At 34.6% G+C, this 19,386-nt stretch overlaps 1 long non-coding RNA gene across 1 annotated transcript; it reads left to right on the top strand.

Annotated features, from left to right (window-relative positions):
• Window positions 1–4,529: 4,529 nt before the first annotated feature.
• Window positions 4,530–13,392, top strand: LOC128200016 (uncharacterized). The gene is made up of 2 exons (XR_008252492.1): window positions 4,530–4,755; window positions 13,177–13,392. It is a non-coding gene; the product is annotated as an uncharacterized LOC128200016 (long non-coding RNA).
• The last annotated feature ends 5,994 nt before the right edge of the window (window positions 13,393–19,386 follow it).

Below are 19,386 nucleotides of genomic sequence, written 5' to 3'. Positions count from 1 at the left end.
CACAAAAGGGAGGCTTACGTTCAACAGCGGACAGTTAGGTAATAACTGATATGATATGATGATGATGATGACACATTTACAAGATTAAATTTCAAACTGCGAAATTTTTTTTTTATATACTTACAACTTAGAATGGTAAACAAGCTGACGGCCCACCTGATGGAAAGTGGTAACCGTCGCCTATAGACATGAGCAGTACCATGCACATAACAGAGTATACTGTTTCGCCCATGATACCCTCCATGCGTAAGTTCTTATGATTAACTTGTCGACTCTATTCGTATCATTTCAGTGGTACACGGTTAACGGTCAAACGTCAAACTAAAGGTCAAGTTACGATGAGTGACTGTAGTAAAGGTTCCGTGTTCACACGTTGACGACTGGCTTTTTTTTATCTTTATTAATATTATAAATGTGAAAGTGTGTTTGTTTGTTTGTTTGTTCTTTACCTCTTAGAGTTTTAACCAATCATTATGAAATATATACATACTATATTGGATGCTACTTTTTTACATATTTCTAATGGGGGGGGGGGGGGAGGGATTGTTAGCTGTTGGTAGTAATGGAGTTTGACAGCTCCATTACTAGCAATATGTCCTATTAGGTCGACCTCCACGTGGTTCCCCCTGGAAACCATAGTGAACAATTCTTGTTGAATTCGTGACGATGGGCTAACTGACCTGCTTCATTCTCACCTATCATCCTTCACTGGTGCTCAGCTGGTGTATACCGATAGCGCAGACGGGGTTACCATTCCATTATTATCCATAAAAAAAATAGAGTATATTGCTAGTAATCTCATTACTAACAATCCCTTTCCCCCCACCCAGAATACCAACTAGGTTGACAATCGATAATCATAAAAAGACCGACACAGTAAGGTCACCTCTACAACACTGATTCATAACTCGCGCATATTGATAATTCCATATTCCAACGCTACGTTTTGAGAAAAACCGATTAAAATAGTACCAACCAACCGAGCGATGTATCGTTTAATCGATTCGGACTACGTATCGATACTATTAGTCCCTACAATGGAATCCCGCCGCCCGGAAACATATAAAAAGCGCGGCAAAACTTTTCAAACTTGGAACTCAATGGAACGTCATTTTTTACGTCCGTTAGGCTTGTCGCTGTGAAAAATGATATAATTTATATCGGTGCGCGCTGGTAGCGGGCTACCCGTTTTGTGTGAGCGTGATAAAATATAAATAAAAAATAAATTTTATAATATTTTTTCTCTTCTACTAATTTAAAATGTTTCCTTATCAACGCGATGTGCGCTGCGACAAAGGTGTAGTGATGTGATACGTTTTATTAAATGTTATCGATAGTTTTCATCGTGTTGTAAGATCTATGTAGCCAATTAATTAATTTAATATCAAATAACAGACACTATAGGTTGATATGTGAGTTCGGCATACGGTTCCGGCATAGAATAGGCTACATAAAGGGAGACTATATAAAGAGAGGGCGAGGGATGGGCAGCAGCGTCCCTTTTAAAATATTTCCAAAGATTGACTGCAGTTGCTAACACGCCTGCCAAGCGTGGCAACTGTTGGAAAAAGCTAAATAAAATAACAACAACAGGAAAAAGACATCGGTCTTCAAGTTTTATTAGTAGACTCGCGCACTTCAATAGACTGTCAATAATAAAAAAAAAAATATCATTGAGGTTATCTATTCTAACAGCAACTACTGGCAATTTCCCCCCCTCCCCCCCTCCCTAAGAGGAAAGCTTATGTTTAGCAGTGGACAGTGGATAGGTTGATATAATATTAAATTAAAGAAACTAATAAAAAATAAATAAATCAAATCTGCACCCTAAGGTTGCCTCAAAGAAAACGTTATTTAGAGATAAGGCCACCCATTGTTGTCTCTTTATTTTGCTTTTATGTAATTAAGTTTATGTAACTAAGTACTCATTTTGTTTGTGCACATATTGTTAATCTTTATAATCTGTATAATTTTTTAAGGGAACAGTAAAGAGTTTTCATTCATTTATTCATTCATAGATATAATTATAATAAATTTTCAATAATTCTGTAGTGATTTTGAAGATTCCTTTTATGTTATTGTCTTTACTGAAGTAGCCGTTTTTTTTAAAACAAAATCATGAACAGTTTGTTCTTATTAAAATCATTGTCATTAAGATAAATGACAACAATATAATGATCAGCAGAAGCCCGTATAAACATCAACACTTAACGTCTTTAGCGTGTTAATTATGATTGCGATTAAGATCTAACTAATGCACTTGGGATTAAAGATCTTTATCGACGAATTATTAAACCTCACTAGTGCACGCACACAACTAAGTGCCCCCACACACAAATCAAAGCGTGCGCTCGTACAAGCACAAATGAAATATTCAAATTTGGAAGCTGATTCCGTTTATGGCTACTTAATTTGGGTGATTCGATTTAAATATTTAAAAAAGGAACATCAGAAAAAATGAACGGCCATAGACATTCCACCGGCTCGGTGTACGTGAACTGGACACGGGTTTCTAAAGTTTTTTTTTTTTCACATATCGTTTACTATACCAGATTTCCGTAATTTATGGCGCTACCAACCTCGCGTGAAGTCAATTGATTGTTATAGATTACTACACGTCTTCGTTTGTGTTTGTGTCGGTTTTTTGTGTGTTTACTCAGTTGTAAAATTAAATTAGTAGATAATTATTTGTTCCATGTGAACACTTGTGGCAAACGATTAAATGTATAAATGATTATAGGTTATTAGTAAGGAAGTTTCAAATTTGTATTCAGATACAAAAAAATCTTTGCTCTACCCAATAAAATGTGTGTGTATATATATATATATATATAGGTACCGTTAGCGCAGCCGGGGTTACCATTCCATTTTCACCTATAATATATATATATATATATATATATATATATATATATATATATATATATATATATATATATATATATATATATATATATATATATATATATATATATATATATATAATTATACAATATAAATTCATGAAAGTTCTGTAATTAAAAGGACTAGACATGTGTAAGTATATTTGTTATTCATAATCGAATCGAGTATTCTGACACTTCCCTATAGTTGACTGGGAGCTTTTAGCATTAAGTCCGCCATGTACAGATATTTGTACTAATGAATAAATAAAAATAAATAAATAAGGCCCTTTAGGATACTGATGACGGAATATCATCACCAGTTTCGATATCGCTCATATCGGTCAGATACCCATTTTTAAATATGTTAAAAGTCTGTTATCCAATATTAGTTTTTAGTATATAGATATTGTAACAAATTGCTGAAAAGTACGTGAATTAACATAGTATTTAATTCATTAATGTTAGAAATATATTCCCTCGTTAAAAAGTTACACGGTTAAAAAAGTAATATATGGGATTAGCGAGTAGCTACGAGTAAAGTATGGTACATACCTACAAAGAATAATAGAGTTTTTAGTTTTTTTTTTATACAACTTTAAATGGCAAACAAGCTGACGGCCCACCTGATGGAAAGTGGTAACCATCGCCTATAGACATGGGCAGTACCATGAACATAACAGAGTATACTGTTTCGCCCATGATACCCCTCATGCGTTGCCATTCCTGAGTACTCAGGTGTTATTCCTCTGTACCCAGTAAATTCACGCCATATCCCACCCTTCAAACTGAAACACAGCCATGCAAACACAACTGCTTCACGGTTGAAACATGAATAGGACAGAGGTACCCAAGCAATCGACTTTTGTATAAAGTCTCCCACTTGCTGGATATTTTAAAAATTCATATTTCGAACATTCTACCTGACAGAATAGACGGCAGTCGTTCAGTTATAAAAAAGTATAATCAATTCAGACTTAAGCCAGCCAGTATGGAAACATATATGAAAAGACGCAATCTCGTAGAATTAGATCTCAGTTTATGGCTGGCTGGTGTTGGCGATCGTAAAACACCGATGTTAGCCGACAAATCTATGCAACATTTCAATCGGATGGCTTTTAAGGAGCAGATATCAAACTGTTAATAAAATTCATACAAGCAAATGCGATAAACTGTACCGTGTCCTTCTGTATCTTCTTTTAACTTTAACAAACTAATTATATCATAATTTAATATTGAAATAATTTAAATATCAAAGAATTAATAAAAAAGCGTTTACAATGCCGCAATTTCATTTCGAAATGCCGTCAATGTCTGGAGATTACCGGTTGGTAATTGCATTCTTTATTGAAGTGTATAATGTGATACAATTAAAATTTTACAAGTTCATAATGGATTCACCTTAAACGGCGACCGGTCGTGTCGGCGGACGCCGAGCGAATGAGCAAAAAAGCGCACGAGACATTCATCTGACATTCAACGCTGGGTGGAGCTTACCGCATCCCGCCTCTCAAAACGAGCCCGACCATTGGCTCATTTAAAAATCGATTCCATTTTATAAATATGTAACCACTTTTGCCGCTCTCGTTCCAAACGGTTTTAAGCGGAGTTGTCCCATCACTGAACTCAGTTGCGTCTCTAGTGTTGTGAGAGCACAAAATCGAACGTACTGGGAATAGTGATGCGCCGTTTACTATCGATAACAACTCAATTGTTTTACCGACATGTCTTTGTAGTCTCTTTTGTTTTATTTAAAGGAGAATGGGCCCAAGAGATGTATTTTTTCCCTCGGCATTCATCCAGTTCACGACGGCGAACATTTTTTGTTATATACGCGGTATCTACGTCGAAATAAACAATGAAACGAACGTAGGTGGGTGAAATTGAATCGGTAATAAATAATGGTGTATTTATGATTTATGAAACAGGGGAGAAGTAAAGGGATTTAGATTCAGATTATAGTGGTATACTCAGTCTTATTTAATAGTAATGAATGTTAAAGTAGCACATCATATTTTATTGTTATGCATATGTATGCCTGCATATATAGTTCGTTTGTTACATATAGATACATATATTGATATGTAAAAATAATTCTAGTATTCCACAATAAATGATTAATATTTTAACTAAATAACTACAGAACTATCTCGTGAAATAGATAAAAAATTTAACTTTTTAATTAAAAAAAAGGAATTGTCGAAATTGGTTCAGAATTTGTAAATACATTGCGTCGGTAGGCATCTACACTCGAGTTAATAATCTCTTTTTGATGATGACTTATAAGTACCTAAATATTTATTAATGGGACTTATATTGTTTTTTAAGTGTCACTCTGCTCAGATACTTCGATTGGACAAAATTTTTATAGATATACCTTAGTTCCTTGCTTGCTTACCTATCTATAGATACAAATATTATAAAAGAAAAAAAAATAATGATTTTTTCTCTTTATAATATTTAATGATTTTTACTTCTTTGTACCTGGTGGTTAAATTCAAAATTACTCAACATATATTAAATTTTTTTCACATATATAAAGTTACATTATAAGTATCTACCTAAGTAATAGGTATAGGCTATATATTATTTTCGAAAATTCTATTTACCCATGCGAAGCTGGTTGGATTGTTAGTATAATATCGTCATAGTCGTAGAATACTGACGGACCTTTATATGTAATCTTTGTCAGATCCGTCAGTATTCTACGACTATGTCGATATATAAAGAAATCTAAGCAGTGCACTTAGATTTTTTTAATAAATGAAAATATAATAGCTTCACTGCGCTATTTGACTGACGGAGTACCAGTGACGGATAATAGGTGAAAATGAGGTCAGTAGACACACATCGTTACATTGTTGATATATATCTATATATAGGGAAAGTTTAGCACTTTATATCGTATGCCATTAAATTGATTCCTATAATACCAAATTACCAACCTAATTAATAAATTAAGACTGTGTCTCACAAAAAAAATCTCATCAAGTTTTTATGAGACCAATCTGTAAATACCTATATTCTTTCAGATAAAAAAAAAAATTCCAAATCGGTTCAGAACTGACGAAGTTATGAGCTAACAAACATACAAAAAATACAACCGAATTGAGTACCTCTTTCTTTTTGAAGTCGGTTCAAGATGGGGAGAAATAAACATTTAATTAATTAACAAATTAGATATCTAACTTAAATATCTACTGAGATAACAATATCTATATAGCAGTTGTGTTTGCATGGCTGTGTTTCGGTTTGAAGGGTGGGATATGGCGTGAATTTACTGGGTACAGAGGAATAGCACCTGTGTCCTCAGGAATGGCAACGCATGGGGGGTATCATGGGCGAAACAGTATACTCTGTTATGTCCATGGTACTGCTCATGTCTATAGGCGACGGTTATCACTTCCCATCAGGTGGACCGTCAGCTTGTTTGCCATTCTAAGTTGTATAAAAAAAAAATATAGACAAGTTACAAAGATATAGTTATAATTTATAAAAAATAAAACCCAACACGACAGCCACCGTTTCATTTCTAAAGTGCACACAATATTTACCAAGAGCCTCGCAATTTAATATTAAAAATAAAAACAAAAATGAGGAAATTGTTTTCAATTACAAAGTTGTAGCTCAAATCTCTTTTAGATCTGTCCATTTAGTTAAGCAGCCTACGGGGCGTTTCATTTTCATAATGGCGGGCACACTCAAATGACCGTGGGCTTTCCATTCGTGTTTTTCCAATTAAACATTATTTAATTTTGTAGAGTAATTGCGTTTTTGTAAACCATTAATTGAGATATTTATAACATGCTTAATCCTTTAAAAGGAATGTGAATTAATTAGTTGCTTATGGGGGGTTTCAATCGGAGAATTGAATAAACGGTAGGTAGGCGCTGTTTATTACTCGTTCTTTTAATAGAAATAGGTAAACATTTGTTAACCATTAACATGTACTTCTGTGAATATCTAATGAGACTCCCACTCAACATATGTTGTGGTATTTGACAATAACCACAGCGCTGATTTTCAGTGAGGCCAACTTTGTAATTTATTTATTATTAGATACTAATAAATATAATGAAATATGCAGGTATATTTTAACACTTGATTTGATATGATAATTATGTTTTTTTTTATTCAAGTATTGAAAGAAATATTACTTTGTAACTTTTAAATTGCAAAGCAATATTTTTTCGAATACTTTGCGATGTAAATAAAGTAATGAATAAAAGTAGTTACCTATTTACAAAATCTGTTTAGAATTTTGAAAGCTAAAATATCCAAAAATTAATAAATTAGGTATTTAAATTGACCTCATCTCTACACAATATACCTATAGTCTTTGCTTTAATTCGATTGTTCTAGAAATATAGAAAAATATAATATCTAGTCAAACCAAAATTCTAAATGTCATTGGTATCTATTACATTTTTGCTTTGAAATTTCCGCATTTTTAGTTACTTAAAAATTTACCTAAATAGTGTTTTTTTTTTACATATTTAACTTTAATTGTTCTTTGAAACAAACAATTTCAATCATTCATTCACTCCCATAACTATCTACATCTTAACTCTTCTAAGCTTAATGTCCCAGATAAATGCCTATAAGCGATTAGTAGGCAAATATTTACACAATTTCTAATAAAATATCGCCCCACGCCGTCTCGTATTGCAACTATTGCCGACCGCGAAATGGCAAAGCGAAGCGCATGCTGTTATGAATATTAAATTTCACCCCACTATTACGTGGGGTGAGTCGGGATTAAATATCGATATTCAGTTCTAGGCTATGAATACGAAATTATTAATATAAACTACAATATTCTAAACTATCTTTAATATATGTAATTTAAGATTTATCAAAAAGAAAATTTACTTCAATAGTGATCCAAAATGCGTTATTGTATATTAAAAACTAAATTACCGAACTAATTTGGTAAAATTTCTATAGAACTATGCTGAAAGTATATCTTTCAAAAAGAATTTCCCAAATCTGTTTATAAATGACGCAGGTATGAGGGGAAAACAAAAAAAAAACAAACAAATCGACACCTTTCTCCTTTTTGAAGGTGGTGAAAACATATAACGTACTGGTTTTTAATTGCAACAATATCCGCATGATTGTAGTAGTATAATACTATATTCTGTTCAATAAATAATTAGGTAGGTTGTTAAAGAATTAAGAGATTTATAAACATACAAACTCATTTTCATATTTATCTATAATAAATGAATATTGCCAACCTACTTTTTTTTTACAAAATTACCAATCTTTAAAGTAACAGACGATTAAATGAGTATACTTATTTTTATAAATGGCAAATAAAATTTTTGTTTGTCCCTGACAGAATCGAATTATGATGAAATATGGCATTCGAGTCTAGTAATGGGAATCAAAATACACAGATTTGTCCAATGTCATTAACACAGCATGCGTAGATATATTGGAGTGTCATCTCTTTATTTTTAGGTTATGTAACTTATGGGACTGTGTGCCAAAGATTATATTCACATGCATCTCTCACTTTATACATTTTCAAAACTTGTTTAATCCCATCGACAGTGACATAATAATAAAAATATTGCGTAATCAACATCTATATAACAACTAAAAGAATTTCAAATTATTAATATCTTAATTATGTTATGAGTTATTTTGTTTCGTGTTTTATTAGTGATCTATATGGGATTAATTTTATATATCTCCCTATATATTAGTTCCCTTTTCATTTTCATAAAAAAAAAATACAAACTAATTTAAAAATGTAATCTCAAACTTATGTTTCCAGATACATTTTTTTTTAATGGAAATTATAAGGGAATAAACTTATAGATACACTAATAAGGACTTCTGAGTTGTAACATCTTTCTTTCGAAAGTTGATAAAATATAATAATATTATTGTGTATAAACAATAATAAAATGAGAATTTAAAAAATGTGTTACTTATCGCTGACAGAAAAACTGGATTAGGAAAAAATATCGATATCGATATAATAATAATAAAAAAATCAGCCCACCCCTATCAGAACGAGGTTTACAAATTTTCACTGCGGGACCGCGCCTAATGAATACTCGTTCGAAACCGCACATGTGTCGAGATTGCGCGTCGAGAGCTCTTGCCATTTCACGCTCCCGTGGTAGGGGCGTTTGTAATAGATAGTATGCACTCGGTAATAGTTTTTTTCGTACTTATTTCTCTTTATTGACGTGCAACAACGCCCAAGTGGTCTTACTAGTCGATAAAGAATTTACTAGGTATCTACTGCTTAGTACGTAATACGACTTAAGCTCTTTGTCACAATGTTTTTTTTTTTTTTAAATGAGAATGGAATGGTTGACGTGCACAATTGACAGGACCAAAAGTCAGTTCGTTTAAGTCATGTTTCGATTTCTTACTAAATTCATTTAGAGAGTATTCTGAATTAAATTCAACAAAACTTGGTTACTTTTTTATTAAGTTATTGTAAAACAGACCATACTACGATAAACACAACTACCATATCCCTTCAGCTATCTGTGACATTAGTTATTTGGGTAGGTATTTATTATTTAGTTTTTATAAATATGTTAGATACAGTACTTATAAATAATATTTGTTTTTGTTTTTATTTTTTTAACAAACATCTAGACATAATATTATAATGCCAAATCACCAATAACTTTGTTACAGACTTTTGAATTCAAATTTGGAACGTGACGTGTTTCCGTCGCCTCTACCTAGAATACCAATTCAAAAGATCCCTTCCGAACCCAACAACGACCCTTTTTACGTATATATCTTAATACAAAAGCAAGGGGCAGGGGGGATGTTGTTAAATTGGTCGGTGCTACAAAGAGTTTCCGCTTCATTGTGCGCGCGATCGAGAGACGGATAAATTCAAATAAAGAATGTTTGATTCACACTCGTTTAATGAACAGGAGTTGCCAACAGTTTAGTGCTTACACTGTTTTTTTTGATTTACTGTTTATTTTTTTTTATAAAACTTTTTTGTTTTGCTTTTACAATATCACTCGTCATTTCTTATTTCATTTATGGAGAGACTTGTGTCTAGAAGTGAGACCTTATAATTTGTTAAGATAAAGCAATTAAATGAGTGCGGCATTGTGTAATGAGAGTCGATTCCGTGTCGGGTCAATTTAGGAAATATACATTTCTAAATTAGCGGATCTGGTTGTAGGTACCTATTGGGTGCACCTTCAACACTTCTTTGTGTGGTTCTTTGAAGCATAGGTTTTTTATAGTTGAGAATGGAATGGGTTACCATTCCATTCTCAACGACTACGTTATCTGTATACCCTTTACTATTCTTCCTAGAAATCATCATAATTGTCACCTATTAAAAAAAATATTAGTAATAATTACTTGTCTTTAAAAATATAAAATTTTGCATTGAATTTCTTTAATATATTATTAAAAACGGTGAAAGAATTTATAGAGAATAGCTTAAATTATGCAAATGAAGTCCAAGAACGAGATATACGGTTTCGCTTCGCGTTGCTGCAGGAAAGATTAGTTGTATATATTTAAAAAAGTAAGTGCACAATGATACAAGAAATATTACGTGTACTGCTGACTGCGAATAAAACATAAATTATGAAATAAAAAAAAAACACTTCAGAAAGAAACAAAGAATTGCAGTGTCCATTACACGGTACGTTAGCTATCCAACTACCCACTAATTAGATGCTCGAAAAGCCAAGAAAATTGTTGACGATCCCACTACGGAGGCATAGACAATAAATTATTTTTTCCTTCGGCTACCGTGCGGCCTTCTTTTTAATAATTCAAAAGATTTATTACAGAACGCGGACACAGTAAAAAACAGCCATAATATATTGCGTTCAATTTGTACAAATTAAATAATGGACGTAGCCTATCTGGTGCCTTGTTATCGCAACATTGAAATTAAACTTTAATTGAAGTAAATAAGGTTGTTATTGCAAATAAAATATTTTATTAAATGATACGCCGCATTTCAATAGTTTGTTTTTATTACAGAATATACTTATATTTATTTGTAAGATTCCTCGCTACTCCAGCGTCCGTGACTTGATTTGCTTCAAGAAGTCACTGCAATAAACAAATGAATTATATAATTTAGATTGTCTATGTCAACATGGCGTGCCTTGTCTATGTCAATACGGGGATAATGGGGAAGGGACTGTAAGTAATGCGGACTACCGGCCCCAATGCTGGCACTGGCTGGCCCCAGTGTACCCTGTCGAGTCGATCTCCACGCGGTCCCCCCTGGAAACCATCTTACTGAATTCCAGGTGTATTCATCATGATGTGCTAACTGACCTGCTTTTGTAGGGGAAGAAAGAGATTATTAGTAATGCAGACTATCAGTACCATTGCTAGCAATATACCCTATTAGGTCGACCTCCACGTGGTCCGCCCTGGAAACCATCGTGCTGAATCCTTTCATCTCACATATCATCCCTAATAAAACGCAGGCTATTATTATCGGGAGCCCCAACTATATTTCAAGAATTTGCTGGGAAAATCTGCCTAATATAATGTTCGACGGGATATCTGTGGACTATAAAGATTTTGTAAAGGATCTCGGAATATATCTTGACAGAACGCTATCCTGGAGCACCCAAATAACAGAGATTAGTAGGAGGGTCTTTGCGATTGTGGGCTCACTCAGAAGATTACGTAATTTTTTACCTATGGCCACTAGAGTTGCGCTTGCTCACTCCCTTGTCCTTCCTGTCCTTGACTATGCTGATACCTGCTACATTGATCTCACCGAAGACCAACTTAATAAACTTGAGCGTCTCCAAAACCTGTGTATTAGATTTATATTTGGACTTCGTAAATACGACCACATCTCTAATTTTCGCACTCAGCTCAAGTGGCTCCCAATACGTCGACGCCGAGATTGGCATATATTATCTCTTCTTTATTCCATTCTATTCAATCCTCTTACACCTCACTATCTTAAAGAGCGATTTATATTTCTCGGTGAAGTTCAGAGTCACGCTTCGCGTACCTCAAATAGTCTCCGTTTAAAAACCCCAGCACATACCTCCGTGTACTACACCAAATCCTTTTCCGTTCAGGCAGTGCGCCTATGGAACTCACTGCCACCGTCTATACAGAGTGCGCAATCCTTGGCTTCGTTTAAAGGACAAGTCAAATCACATTTTCTTTCACTGTAGTTACTCTTTTCCACTCCTTTGTAATTTTTGGACTAGATTTGTCATATTTCCTTGTGTGTGCTATGTATGTATTTATATGTGTATGTTTATGTATTTTGTATGTATGTTATATGTGTATATGTATGTATATATATATATATGTATGTGTATGTATGTATGTATATATATTGTTATAGTAAGTAGTTTAATAAATTATATGTATTTGATATTTTTGTGCATTACATGTTTTTGTATTTTGTGCACGAAAATTGTTGATTCACTCTTGCGCCACCTGCCCTTTTCTATCTGTTCTCCCTTAACTAAAGGTTGTCTGTAAGAGATTGCCCTAGCGATAAGACCGCCTTTTGTACCTTTATGTGTATATTTCAATCTGTATTTATGTTACTGTATTTCATTTGAATTATTCACTTGTCATTGTATATTTTTATTTATGGTGCAATAAAGAGTTAAATAAATAAATAAATAAATCCCTCACTGGCGCCCCGTCAGCGTATACCGATAGCGCAGGCGGGGCTGCCATTCCATTAGCATCCATTAAAAAAAATATGGCACGCCTCTCCTTAAGAATGTGTAATTTTATATTATTGTATCTTAGTAATTGTGTATCCATCAAATCATCGCGTCAGGGTGTCCTTCTCTAGAAATCTGTCCGATTCTAGAATAAGCGCATACGGGTATGCGACCGCGGCCTCCCAAGCCGCTGCAGTGTCCCAGCTCTTTCCGCAACTGCAGTCCCCCTTTCCTTTCCCACATAAGTCCCTTATTATTCTCATTTACCAATTTCCTTTACGCATTTCCAACATTCCCTTCCTTTTTTCCTCAATCCTTTCCTCCAAACCGTAGGTGGCGGAAACCACCAACAAATGCATTCCCAAAGAGAGTTGACGTCAGGCAGGCGGCCGGTCGTAAAACAAAAGCCAAATCTTTTTGTAATATGGATAAAAACATATTACGCCGACTCCAAATAATAATTGGGATAAGAGTAGGAAGAAGAAGAAGATTGTGTATCCATTAAAGTTTACATCTGGCAAACCTGCTTCATACTGACTTTATTCATTTTTGGACGTTATCTAAAATCTCGAACCAAATTAAATCCTGTCTTGACCTTACCTGATGATATTCTGCAGGTCGGGTGCTTCACACAGGTTGTCGTGTTCCAGACCGAGACCCCGCTTAAAGCTGTGAAGGTGTAAGGCCGCCGCCTTCAACCCTCGAGACTGCGTTACCGTCTCATAGAACTAGTGGTTCAAAAAGAAGGAAAAGATATCAATTTACACAAAAATATTCGACATTCCATTCAGCTCTACATATTATTTTTTTTATTACACTTCTTGCGCCAAATAGCTACCATAGTTTTTTTTCTTCTCCTCTACCCAAAGGTTGTCTGGAAGAGATTGCTTTAACGATGAGACCACCTTTTGTACTTCTTAAAGTGTAATAATTGTATTTCCACCAACACTATCAATTTTTTGAATCAAAATCCGTTTTATGAACCTGTTCATATTTTTAAAAGTAAATCACCTCAAAAACTTGTATGTTGCAATTAAATCGACGCTTCTTCTTTCTTCTTCTTCATCTTTGATACTTATATATATTAGATTTTAGACATTGGATTTGTTGCTAAATTTCATGCATGTTTCCATGGGACTTCATACATAATATCTCTATGTTTTTAAAATACTGTTATTGACACTGTTAGGTCTATTGTTCTAAAACTGTATGTTGTGTGTAATTATTTTGTAAATGACTGTTTGTTGCCATAAATAAATAAATATTTTTTTAACTAGTGCCATTACGAGTTAATTAAGAAAATAAATAAATTATTTATTTATATTTTATTGTACACACTCATAATACGTACAGAAATATGACAATGGGAAGCAAATGTACAAAGGCGAGGTAAACACTGCAAAAGTTCTATTCCAGCAAACTCAAAGTAGAAAGGGGCGTCAATATCAAACAGACAGTTTTGCGAATATTTACCACTATTATTATAATTAGAAGTTCTACGACCTTCCATGTTTGCCATTAATCTCCGACCACCATTTCGTCCACACACGTTTTGTAATACGTGTTTAACCTCTAAACGAAGCATCTTCAGGTAATATTAATGTGTCAACCGGTTGGCGCCCAAACTGCGACTTTTCGTAATTCGAGCGCAGAACAGTTTGCCTATGAAAATGTCTCGTGTAGAGACGAAACACGTGTCGCAAAACGTGAACGAACAAAATGGCGGCAAGTGGTAAGCATATCAAGACCATTATAAAAAAAAACGAATCAGCTAATTGTCAAAAAGTTGACCCGTTTTTGAAGCTCGGTATTCTATTTGTATAATTTAAGATATAAGGAAAAACAACGATAAGTATTACGATATGGTACTATTGAGTAATTTATAGACAGAGTAGTTTGTTGACACGACAAGTGAAGCAGTTGTGTAGGCGACGGTTACCACTTTCCATCAGGTTGGCCGTTAGCTTGTTTGCCATTCTAAGTTGTATAAATATATATATATATATATATATATATATATATATATATATATATATATATATATATATATATATATATATATATATATATATATAAACGTAAATTTTATACAGAGATATTTCGTTGAAAAAACTTTTTGTCAGGGCGTGGGGCCCCTAACCGATAGGGCGCCCCTAGGCAGTTGTATACTGTCAAATAGATAATGTGGCCCTGAACGTATCTTTTTAATTCTTGTACGTATAAAACGTTCCCGACTTCGGCGAAACGTGATAAATTACCTGAAAAAGGTACTGAAACGATGGGAAAAAGTAGAAATGAGGAACTGTACAGACCGTTGTTTTCTAAGAATTTGAGTCATTAATTTTGTGGGCATCCAAAATAAAAACACAAAAAATATTTTATTTCCACAAATTTTTTTTGTTGTTTATGTCCTATGTCAACTCACTAGGGTTTTTTAATGGATACAGTTAGCTCATTGTAATGAGTACACATGGAATGCAACCATCGTGCTGAATTCCAGGGGGGACCACGTGGAGGTCGACCTGACAGGGTATATTGCTAGCAATGGGACTGGTCCGTATTACTAGCAATGAGGCAGGGGTTTAATGGATGAAAATGAAATGGTAACTGGGGGGGGGGGGAAGGGATTGTTAGTAATGGGATCTAACCACCTCCTTGTTAGCAATTTCCCTAGAAATTGCAGTATTGGTTTCTTCAAAAAGAATATATTAAGGTGTCTTCAGAGTCGGCAATGCGTACGTGACATCGCTAGCGTTGCAGGCGTCTATAGGCTAAAGTGACCGTTTACCATCACACGGATTGTTCTTGTTTGCCACCTTTGTGGTATTAATAAAAATCTTTACTAACCTAAAGAATGCCCCCAAAATAGTATAGTAGGCTTGGTTTCAGAGTCTAGGGCCTCATGTAGCCAGGAGTACACTTGTAATGCGTCTTTCACCACTCCCTTTTCAGTTGGTCTCACGCGAGTAGAGTCGCCATAACCTAAGACATAAATACTCTTTATTGTTTCCTCTAAAAGATTACAATAGTAAACTTATTATAAATACAAACAATTACAAGAAATGCCCACAGTGAGAAAACAATGGGCGGCCTTATCGCTAAAAGCGATCTCTTCCAGGCAACCTTTGGATGGAGAGGAGTAATTATAAACAGTTTGATCGGAGGCACGATGAAAATTTTATCATTTTTAAATAACTCCATATGGATATGTAATCATCGTCATCTTAGCCCTCACCCCTTGACTATTAAGTTCCCATAGTCGCCTCTTACAACACCCACGGGAAAGAAAGAATTGACCTATTCTATGCCGGGACCACACAGCAGAATATTTTTTTTTATACAACTTAGAATGGCAAACAAACTGACGGCCCACCTGATGGAAAGTGGTAACCGTCGCCTATAGACATGAGCAGTGCCATGGACATAACAGAGTATACTGTTTCGCCCATGATACCCCCCATGCGTTGCCATTCCTGAGGACTCAGGTGTTATTCCTCTGTACCCAGTAAATTCATGCCATATCAAACCGAAACACAACCATGCAAACACAACTGCTTCACGGTTGAAACACGAATGGGACAGAGGTGCCCAAGCAATCGACTTTTGTACAAAGTCTCCCTCTGGTGAATATACAATGACATTATAAATTCAAGAGACATTAGAAATTTAATGACATTTAGAAAATTTAAGTGAATTAGAGTAGTATTAAGTACAGATCGAAAGGAAGAGGTGACCCGTTCTATGCCGCGACCACACGGCAATGGAAATGTAACAGATGCAATACAATTGTACATTGAAGTTTAAGTAAATAAATAAATATTTTTATTTATTTTTATATTATTATATATATTACAATCCTTCACTGGTGCCCCGTTAGCAAATATCGTTGGCGCAGGCGGAGTTACAACTCCATTATCATCTATTAAAAAAAAACTTGTTTCTCTAGTTGTGATAGGCATGGATCATTGCTGTCATTACACAGACTAACAGAGAAATTTACAGAGTTTCCTAGCACCTCGCAACCAAAAAATACTGCTTTATAAAGTTACTATTGGCGACCGGCCGATGCAAACTCTTTATACATTATTATACTTTTTTATATACATTTACTTTTAGAATGTACTTATTATTTGTAATTTCAATTTTATATTTTTTGACACATATCATTGTTCTGTTCCTTGCTTGCTGTTTAATACATTTATTTCGCTACTAAATTCCGTGTCTACATCATTTCATCGCCTCATCACAGTCCACCGCTCTCTAATAGTTACACATAAACACATTTGTCCAGATACAGGTACGTGCTAGGTACTCGTAATTTAGATAACAAACTACGGTCAATAAAATTGTAAATTCTCGAGAACCGTAAAACTTTTAAATATTGTGACAATTGAAATTTATTTGTGACAATTTAAATGTATTTGTGTACCACCACATTGGCAACTTAGTTTATGGCATAGTACAATGATGCCTTTGTCTCGGTAAGTTTATTAAAAAAAAACACACGTTAAAAACTATAAAAAAAAAAAGCGCGGCAATGTTTTGAACTAACTGTAAACCTGAGTAGATACATGGATACTCAACAAAAACATAAATGTGAAATAAGAGCCAAGTTCAATATTACAAATACGCGTTGTTTCGACTCCGCCAAAAAAAGAATTTAGATCTATATCGGTGTTAAATTCTGTGTAGTTTTTTTTCAACCACAAAAGTAGAAAAACAAGCATAGATCCACTATCTTAAAATTTACAAGTTACAAGAACATGCAACATTATAAAATAAATTTATAATTACAATTTCTTGTTTGTTGGTACTGCTATGTTTGCTACTTAAAAGGCCATGTGTTTGCCATATTTGCTCCTTAAAAGTCTTTATAAATACTTAAATTTTAAGAATCAATTAAGCTTGAATTACATTCAAAGTGAAATAAATGCATTATGTAAATAATTATCTGTTAAAATTTAAGAAATTATGAGTCGAAAGTAGCTCGAAAAGTAAAAAAAACAATTAATTTATATTCGGCTGCGGCGCAGCCAGTTTCTTATCCTTTAAACTTGGCTAGGAGCGCTGCCGCGTGTATAGATATTCTTTTTTAAAAGCCGGCAACACACGTGTTATATGTTTGATGTTGGGGGTGCTTATGGGCGGAGGTAGTCACTTGCCATCAAGTGAGTCTGTATAAGAAAGAAAAGCCTAATTTATCGAGTTCCATATTTATTTCCATATTTGAAAATATTTTAAATGTATATTTATGGTGTTTCGTTTGGATATTTTATCACTTCAACTTGCTGATTCTTAGTAGAACTGCGAGAATATTGTTTTTTTTTGTTACAATACAACTATAATGAAAATATAAACAAACGAACTATTAACCCACCCATAAGACACCATATGTATGTAGATGTCCAATAATAGTCCAAACAAAAAATTCATTGATTGATTCAATGTTTTGATTTGTTACTACTGAATTTAATTGTAATTATTATAAACAAATTCCGTGTAGTCCCGGCATAGAATAGGCCACCCCTTCCTCTCCCGTAGGTGTCGTAAGAGGCGACTAAGGCAGGGCGAGGGATGGGCAGCAGCGTCCCTCTTAAAACATCTCCAAAGTTTGCGTTTGCTAATCCGCCTGTCAACTACTGTGAAAACCCATCTCAAAGAGTGGAGATGGTAAACTTACCCCCGATAAAAGCACAATTGATCAGGATTCAGGGCCACAGGGAGAGAAACCGGCGTACTATGCTGGCACTATCTAAGAGCACTGCTTTCTGCATCCTTCCCGGGAGTGAGCCGCCTCGGAATCCCAAATCGAAATCCCGAAATGTTATTCCAGACTAGTTAGTATAAGACTGTTCATCGACAAAACGATTGGGATGATTTCGGTCGACGTCATTCCTCACATTTGGATCACCTCGTAATTATTATTATTATCTTCATTTACTTTCCAACTCATAGTTGGCTTTATTGCCACGAATACGGGCTGGCTGTTAAGTATCTCGCAGCTTTGTATTTAAGGGGTAATTAATTTTGGTTACATGTTTTGTTTTTGTTTTATACAACTTAGAATGGCAAACAAGCTGACGGCCCACCTGATGGAAAGTGGTAACCGTCGCCTATAGACATGAGCAGTATCACGGACATAACAGAGTATACTGTTTCGCCCATGATACCTCCCATGCGTTGCCATTCCTGAGGACTTAGGTGTTATTCCTCTGTACCCAGTAAATTCACGCCATATCCCACCCTTCAAACCGTAACACAGTCATGCAAACACAACTGCTTCACGGTTGAAACACGAATGGGACAGAGGTACCCAAGCAATCGACTTTTGTACAAAGTCTCCCTCTGGTTAGAAACCACATGTTAAAAACCAACCGAATAATGGAACAGGGATTTAGTATTACAGATTTTTGTAGTTCGATGTAAATGTAGCACGGAAGGTATAGAGTTCTAAATGTTAAGTGTAGCTGATTCGGGATTACTCCTGTAGTAGACAGTGCTATTGGGATATTAGTTGCAGATTAAAGGCCACATATGGGTTATTTAACACACGCACACGCACGCGCACGCACACACGCACACACGCACACACTCACACACACGCACATTTTAAGTTGTTTTGTATAATCGTTTTGGCAAATTTTAATTTTACCCTTACCCAATGCAAGCTGTACATGGTATCCGAGTTGGGGGCCTGGATTCCCTACATACAGATCATTGATCTAGTTCAGGGCCCAGTCTCCCGCAAGTTTTACAGAGCATTGCATTTAAGCTTTTATACGTACATAGTTGTATGTGGCTATCTTTTTCTGTGAAATTTGTGGAGA

This window comes from Galleria mellonella, unplaced genomic scaffold (genome assembly GCF_026898425.1).
Source record: "Galleria mellonella isolate WM207_F2 unplaced genomic scaffold, CSIRO_AGI_GalMel_v1 utg146, whole genome shotgun sequence".
NCBI classification, from domain to species: Eukaryota; Metazoa; Arthropoda; class Insecta; order Lepidoptera; family Pyralidae; genus Galleria; species Galleria mellonella.
This window is presented reverse-complemented; position numbering and strand designations above follow the sequence as displayed.